The sequence below is a fragment of the Parasteatoda tepidariorum genome, chromosome 6 (genome assembly GCF_043381705.1).
Source record: "Parasteatoda tepidariorum isolate YZ-2023 chromosome 6, CAS_Ptep_4.0, whole genome shotgun sequence".
Classification (NCBI taxonomy): Eukaryota; Metazoa; Arthropoda; class Arachnida; order Araneae; family Theridiidae; genus Parasteatoda; species Parasteatoda tepidariorum.
In genome coordinates this window covers 86,534,057-86,541,941 of record NC_092209.1, presented here as the reverse complement: position 1 = coordinate 86,541,941, position 7,885 = coordinate 86,534,057, and the positions used below count along the sequence as shown (strand labels likewise).

The 7,885-nt window shown below is 32.4% G+C and overlaps 1 long non-coding RNA gene across 1 annotated transcript in view; it reads left to right on the top strand.

Annotated features, from left to right (window-relative positions):
• The window catches only part of LOC139425774 (uncharacterized), a 43,758-nt gene extending 35,873 nt beyond the window's left edge, over positions 1–7,885 (top strand). The window contains exon 2 of the long non-coding RNA XR_011636918.1: positions 7,216–7,885. This is a non-coding gene — a long non-coding RNA (uncharacterized lncRNA). The remainder of the gene's footprint in view (positions 1–7,215) is intronic.

Genomic DNA, 7,885 nt, shown 5'->3' with positions numbered 1-7,885 from the left:
AGATTCTGCAAAATAATTTATTACCGAAAAATATTATATTTTTATTTGTATCTTCATAATTTTGTGCAAAATACACTTGTTGTTTTTAAAGCTAAATTATTTTTGTCAACAAATTTTTTTCTCCCAAGTTTTTCGTAGGCCCTAGGCACGTGCCTATTGTGCCTATAGGTTAATCCGGCCCTTCCCTCGGTCCCTACGTAGGCTGCTTAGAGTGGTCATCCACTAGCTTACTGATAGCAGCCAGTGATGCCTGACTTCGATGTCCAACGGGGTCGTGTCTTTACGATCAGCCCACTGCAGGACTAATTATTAGAGTAGCTTTCGACACGTGTTAGTTACTAGAGCAGCATCAAGCTTATGATAGTCACTAGAGCACCATCCGGCGTGTGTTAGTAAGCATTAAAAATATCACATTTGCTAGAGCAGCATCCAACATATAATGAACACTAGAATAGCAGTCAGCGTAAGCGTAAAGCTTGCAACTTGAAATAAAAAATAAAAAAAACATACATCGTATACAAAAAAAGGAGAAAAATAATAGTTGATAAACCAGTCATTAAAATTCATATTATTAAACAGTTGCGAATTTTAAAAAACTCAGTAACTAAACACTGTTCTTTATTTTAACAAAAAAAATTATGAATTAAGAGAAATTCGAAATAAATATTCAATTTTAATAAAACAATAAAAACTTTAACTATTAATTATTTTAAATATTAAAACCTGTAGCTGTCTGCGTTAAATACTTCATTTAAAACAAATTTTACACGCGATTTAAAAGATACATCTAAAATACAGATAAAATTTATGTATCCGTAACACACGTATCCGCGGAACGTATAAACTATTACTCGCCTAAGGGAAGCGGAATATCGAAACTAAACAAAGATTTTGCTGTATTATCGCTAAATGTATAATCGTTGAGTTACCAAATTTTATCTTAATCGCCACAATTTAGCAACGGAAAATGACTTAGTCGTCGGTCACCTCGTTTCAATCTCAGATTGAAGTGACAATAATCACCCAGAACAGACAGTTTCCCATTTGATAAAATGTAAAGCGAATTCAGGTGACGTGCTTTACTACAGCTAAATGAAAACGATAAAACCTAAGTGGAATTTTTAGAGATTAGAAATGGGGCTAAAATATCCTTGCGTTTATAGCGTTTAACTTTAGTTTCTTGCAAAAAAAAATCGCATGAAATTTACCTATTGATATTATTATTCGATATTTCGAAGAACAAAAAATTGTTTTGATGAACTAATTTTTAAAATATGAGAAATTTGGTATTAGAGAGATTCCGCAGACCGTTATGGTTTACCCTAGCTTTAATCCTATTTAAGGGGTATAAAATAAAATTGACATACAGTTAACACAAGACAAATGCTATTTGAGGAGGATAAACGCTCGACATCATCATCCTCACAAAGACAAAATAAATCGAATTCTTGAAACATATGTTTTTTTTTAATTTTTTTTTTAAAGATATTTTTGTCCTTACTCGCTATCGCTCACAACAAAAAAATTAAAAAAATATATAAAAAAATAAAAATTTTAGGGGCAGGGGGGTTACATAAATGAATTTCATTGAAAAAGTGGTAACTTCAAAATATAATTACTCTAAATCTTGAAGATCCCAGACCTTTTTATTTTTAGTCATAAGAGTAGGTGGCAACAAAAATTTATAATTTCATTACTATTAGTTTTTATATTCACTAACTTTCGATTGTCTCTAAAGGTAATTCTATTTTTTTTAATGCCCCATTTCATTTTTATTTTCAAACGTCGAAGCATCGGGCAGAAAAAAATCATAATTTTACTGCGATTACTTTTATATCAAAAATGTAAAAAACCAAAAAAAGAAAAGCTCGCAGTTAGAGTCTGTATCACATACTAGTCCATATAACCAAAGCCTCCTAGATGGGACACCCCCCACCCCCAATAAGGAGACTTCGACTTTGATATAACAGTGAAAGTAGGTGTAAAAACCCCACTTTCTCTTACGTCACCTTTAGACGAACTTGTAACTAATTTCGAAACTTGGGGAGAAAACTTGGTTTTCTGACCATAATACACCAAACATTACACCTTCTCTTCTTCCAGTTTGCTTTCTCTGATTTTTCAAATCCTGGGTCATATGTGGTACAGCTGGTATCAATCGTGTTCAACTAGTGGTAGTTACGCCTCATTATAAAAATAACTGAAGTCATCCTTTGACTAGCATAGATTGTCACTAATACCCGCGATGGCTCAGGGGATAGAGCGTTCGCCTTCCAATGAGGTGAACCGGGTTCGAATCCCGGCGATGGCTGGTCGATACGAATTCGCATCTGGCTTGCACCGCCATAGTGCTGACGTAAAACATCCTCAGTGGTAGACGAATCATGGGTTAGCGTCCATTTGGTATCAGGATAAGCGTGGAGGATCTTGTGATCTTCCTCTCCACGTAACGCAAATGTGGGTTAGTTCCATCAAAAAGTCCTTAACGAAGGCAAATTTCACCCAATACTTGATCCAGGAGTTTCCTTGTCTTCTGGATTGGGTTCAAAATTGCAATGCTACGTAGTTGAACAATAGAAATCATAAACCCGAAAATCGGGTCAGCTGGAAAATGGTTATAAAGTCAAATAAAATAACACTACAATTAAAAGGATTGAGCCAACATAGAGTTGCAGTCTGCCTAGAAGATGATACTAGAAAAACATTTACCTTTTAACATAAAGAGATGAACTCCTTGAGAACAAAACCAACCACCTGTAATCTGTGAATAGGTGAGTCACAGCTTAAATCTGTGAATACTGCAACTATAAAATAATTAATATTTTACATTAAGTTTAATACTCCTTTAATGTACTTTAAGTCCTATATTTAACAGTAATTTTTTAAATATTTATTTTAATTTTTTTAGAAAATATTTTTTAATTTACTTCGCATATTTATTCTTAAAATCTAATATTTTTTTATTTTATTTTACTACTATTTAAATATTTTTATGTTACTTTCTAGGAATAGTCTTAGCGGACTTAAGATAATGATATTATGATGATATCAATCCACATTTGCCTTAAAAAGAAAAGATTGCTTCGAAAACCTCCCTCTGTTAACCCAACTGAAATAGCACTCTAAATCATAATCCATCTGCTACTAAAGATAATTTACATGATTGATTTATGAAGATCATAAGTGTAGATATCAAGTAGTATACATTATACAATCAACTATTCATTGTAAAACCCTTTTTTGTATCCCATCTTCCTAGTAGTGTTTTGAAAAAAGAATTATACTTTCCTTTAATACATAAATTAAACAAATCTAATCTTATTTTCTCTTTATCTAAGACAGAAGCTTTTTAAACTCTTTTTTTATTCCTTTAGCAATTTTCGTAACTAATTATTATTTTTATTTCCAATGCCCACCTAAGTTAACATTTCGTCAATTCAGGGATTTACAGGGCAGATTAGTTGGCCCCTCTCTCAGGGGCACCATATTAGGTGGGCCAAAGTTGCTCCCACCATAAGGAGAAATAGTACAAAGAATGAAAGAACATCCATGCCTTGCACGGGATTCGAACCCAGATACCCCGATGCTAGACCAGTTCCCTGATCCCTATACAGTCCGGTCGGCATGCTTATTATTATTACTATTATTATTGTTATTCCAAAGTAAGTCGGCGTTATTATTATTAAAAAAAATATTAGAAGAAATGTGCTACATTTATTTACCAAAATCTTTTAAATACATGTAAAAACAATATAATTATTATCCACCAGTACGTCATTATTAATATTATTATTATTATAAAAATAAAATGGAGATTGTTTCATGTGAATACAATCTTTTTCGTTTAAAATCCCAACACAAAATGAATGAATGAATTCAAAAACCAAAAGAAGAAAAAAAAATCCCTCACACTCAAAACTCAATTTGATTCAGAAGACATTAGTTATTAAAATATCCCGAATACCGTTTTCCGAACAGGAAAACCCCCTCTAGAGGGGGAAAAAAACAAAATGTGTAATATTTATTTACCAAAACCTTTTAAACGCATGTAGAAAAAAAAGACGTCGAGTGTTCAGTTTCTACATATAAAAAAATAATTTAAAAAAATAATAATAAATAGCGCTTTTTTTTGTGTGTTCATGGAGACTTGCCACTTAGGCGGAAATCAAAATGATAAACACACTACATCGTTGTCTCGAATATAGCTGTAACTTGATACACATGTGACTTAGGAAAGGAGGCGACATCCTCTCTACGACTGTCACCGACTTAATGGGGGTGACACACGATCCTTTTCAAAATATGCATATTGTAAAAGTTTATACATCCACCTAATTTGCATTACTAATTTTCGCGTGGTGGCATAATTGTAGACCGTGGGGTGGAATTAAACTTTTTTTTTTAAGTTGCGATAATGAAATTACTTTTTTTAGCCCCTTCATTGATCGAAAAATTCAAACTATTCTATGGGATACAATCCCTAGGAAAATTTTACAAAAAAAATTTAATGATTTTTTTTTTTTTTTTTTAGCTGAAACAAATCGCTGAAAACTAAAAAAAAATATGCTTAGCAAAAGCTTGCATTCACTCAAAGTCATTGATTGATAAGAAGTTTTAATTTTTAACAATTTTCAATCATTTTATTTCCCCCTAAAAGCAAAATTTTGTAAAATTCTACTATAGTTTCGGTTAGCCGATAGTAAGAGAAAAGTCGCCAGAAAAATATGTACTTCCGCCAACTTTTTTTATTGATTTTTTCTATTTAATTTTTAAACACATAAAAATTAAATTTAATAAAAAAGGAAATAAAATAAATAAAAACTAACAATTTTCAATCATTTTATTTCCCCCTAAAAGTAAAATTTTGTGAAATTCTACTATAGTTACGGTTATCCGATAGCAAGAGAAAAGTCGCCAGAAAAATATGCACTTCCGCCAACTTTTTTTATTGATTTTTTTTATTTAATTTTTAAACGCATAAAAATTAAACTTAATAAAAAAGGAAATAAAAATAATAAAAAAATAAAATAAATAATCGAATTTCCTTGAGGACGGCTATCTGAGAAGTACCAATTCTACCATTGATTTTATTCTTACAATTTTACCTTCAAGAAAGGTATTGGCTAAGGTTAAAAACAATACTCAATACTGCGTGCACTATTAAAAATATTTAAAAGTCACTCTACTGATACTATTAACAAATATCATTATCAGTGCCAATATATTAAATGATTCTGTAATTTCGCACTGATACTAATGCTTAAAGTTAAAAATATATTCTTATAAATATTATTTCTATGTTACATTGTTTTAGATGTTGATTAGAAGCAGTTTTTCTTTCTCCGAATCCAATACTAAACAATATTAATAACTCTTCATGTTAAATTACACTTTTCAGAAATATACTATTTTTATGACTGTTGTGAATTTTAACAGTTATTTATAACTATTAAATCAAATATTGCCTGTAATCAGTCCGCCTAAGTATGAAAAAGTCATGAATGGTCAAAATTAAGTAACTCCTTGGTTCGGGGAAAATGAAAACCGTTTGTGACTTAAATTTAAACGTTTGAAAAAATATTCCGACGCTACATTGCTTTGACAAAACAACAATGCAGAAATTAGGAATAATTTGTACATTTGGATGATTCTTATCTAAGTGGGAAAAATCTCTGAAAATCGCCAAATAATTTTTTTAAAAAATTGAAGCTTATCTGTAATTTTCGAAGCTAGAGCCAGTTTAAGCTTTACACTTAAGCCGTACATTGAAGAAAAGCTATAACATTAAACTATGTATATCTTGTTGTAAAGAATTGTCAGGGATTTAGTACGGATTTATGTATTTTGAACTTAACATAATATTTCAATAACTCAAATATTTTATAAGTGAACTTTTTTCTAAAAATGGCCAATTCGGCGATATTTTTCTACCTAAATGAAAATTATCAAAATCGATTAATAAATCTCAGTTTTTGCGAATTTTTGTGAGCCCAAATAAGGCAACGACGGGGTAACTTAAAAAATACAATAAAATAAAGGTAAAAATTTAGATCACAAAGAGATTTTTATTTTCACAAATCTGTGAATTTCCTTTATATTGATATCCCGCATCATTTTCAGAATTAGCATGGAGGGCGCTAGCTAAACATAGGCCAAGCTTAACTTAACAATGATGATTACTGTTACAAATTTATAGTGGTGTTATTTTTATCCGTCGTTAAAACGCCGATCTTATTTTAGGTTTACGACTACTAAGTTACCCCTCACCCCAGAGGTATTGATTTGTTATGGGAACATGGAGGACTTCGTGACTCGACAGATTAAACGTGCATTACTCACCGATGCATTACTACGGCCGATGGGAATCGAACCCACGAACTCAAAGAGATAGGCCCAGTGCCCTACCAACCAGGCTATCCCGGCCTTACAGTGGTGTTATAAAAGTAATATTTTATTTGTAAGAAAATAGTCCGGTTGGTAGGATATTGGGCTCATGTCTAAGAGTTCGTGGGTTCGATCCCAGCCGGACTAACACTCCCCGTGTAGTAAATGGTGATTGACGCACGTTCAATCTGTCGAGTTACAAAGTCCTCCATGTTCACATAACAAATCAATACCTCTGGGGGGTACTGATTCAGGAGTTTCCTTGTCTTCTGGATTTGTTCGAAATTGCAAAGTGACGGCGTAGAACATTAGTAGTCGTAAACCTAAAAGCGGGATGGCTGTTCAACGACGGTTATAAAATAAAATAAAATAAAAACAAAATAAAATAAATAAAGAGAGAGAGCTTTCGAAATAGTGACTTTATATATATATATATATATTTTAAAAATATTTAAGTTATTTGTCCGCATAAAGTTATTTTAAAGTTTGCATCAAGTTTTAGGCACTCTAACTGTAGATTTTATTCTTTATTTTCCTTTGCAAAAAAAGCTTTCAAAAGCAACCCTTAAATAACTCACGTTGTCAACAAACTTTTGAAACTGTTTTTTCATATTATAAAAACTTCGTATCGGGGAAGTTACAGAAGGGAAAGAATGATCAGTTCGAAGTTCGATTCGTAAGGAATCAATGGAGTGCTTCGAGTTTCCCACTGTAAGCAATTTTAATATTTGTAGAATTTTAAACAACTTTATCTCATATCTCTCTCTTCGAATGCATAAGAATCCAGATTATTTCTGCTAAATTCCATTAAGATTATTGTTCTTTTTGCAGGTACGACTTTTTGTTCCCTGCAAATGATTTTTTCCTGGAATTATATACGCCCAAGAGAGGACATCTTAAGGTGAATGAAGCTGTGAGGGTGCCAGTCGTTGCATAATTCAGCATCCCACTTCCACCTACAAGCGCGGTTTGGCCTTTTTACTAGATTAAATCTGTTTCAGAAAGCTCTGAATGGTTCATATTCTGTTGGAAATTGGACAATGAGCTTTGGTCAACTAAGGGGATGGTCTTTGACTCTTTTTTATGCTAGTGAATTTTTGCCCATCCACCGCCTTCAGATTGCAAGAAGCAAAAAAGAAGAGACCTCTTAGTTTTTTGGACCACCTATGTGTATTTTGATGTCCTCTGGGTTATGGGTTTTCTGAGTAAGTGAAATTCTTTTTTTTCTTCCCCTATGTATGCTGGGTACATTAGACTGAGGTGTTGTTGATTCTCTTCCCCCCTCCCCCACCTATTATTGCCGTTCGTGAGAAAGATGTTTATGTTTCACTTACATGCCTTGGTTCTTCAGTAATGGGAAGAAAGCTTTTGTGTTTGTAGGGTAAGTTGGAAGGGTAGACTGCCTGATATTACCTGGCTTTTTGTATATGCTGATTTGTATGCATCCGAGATGGACAAGAGGAATTTTATACTAATAAAGTTGTAATTCAGCCTCGCCCAA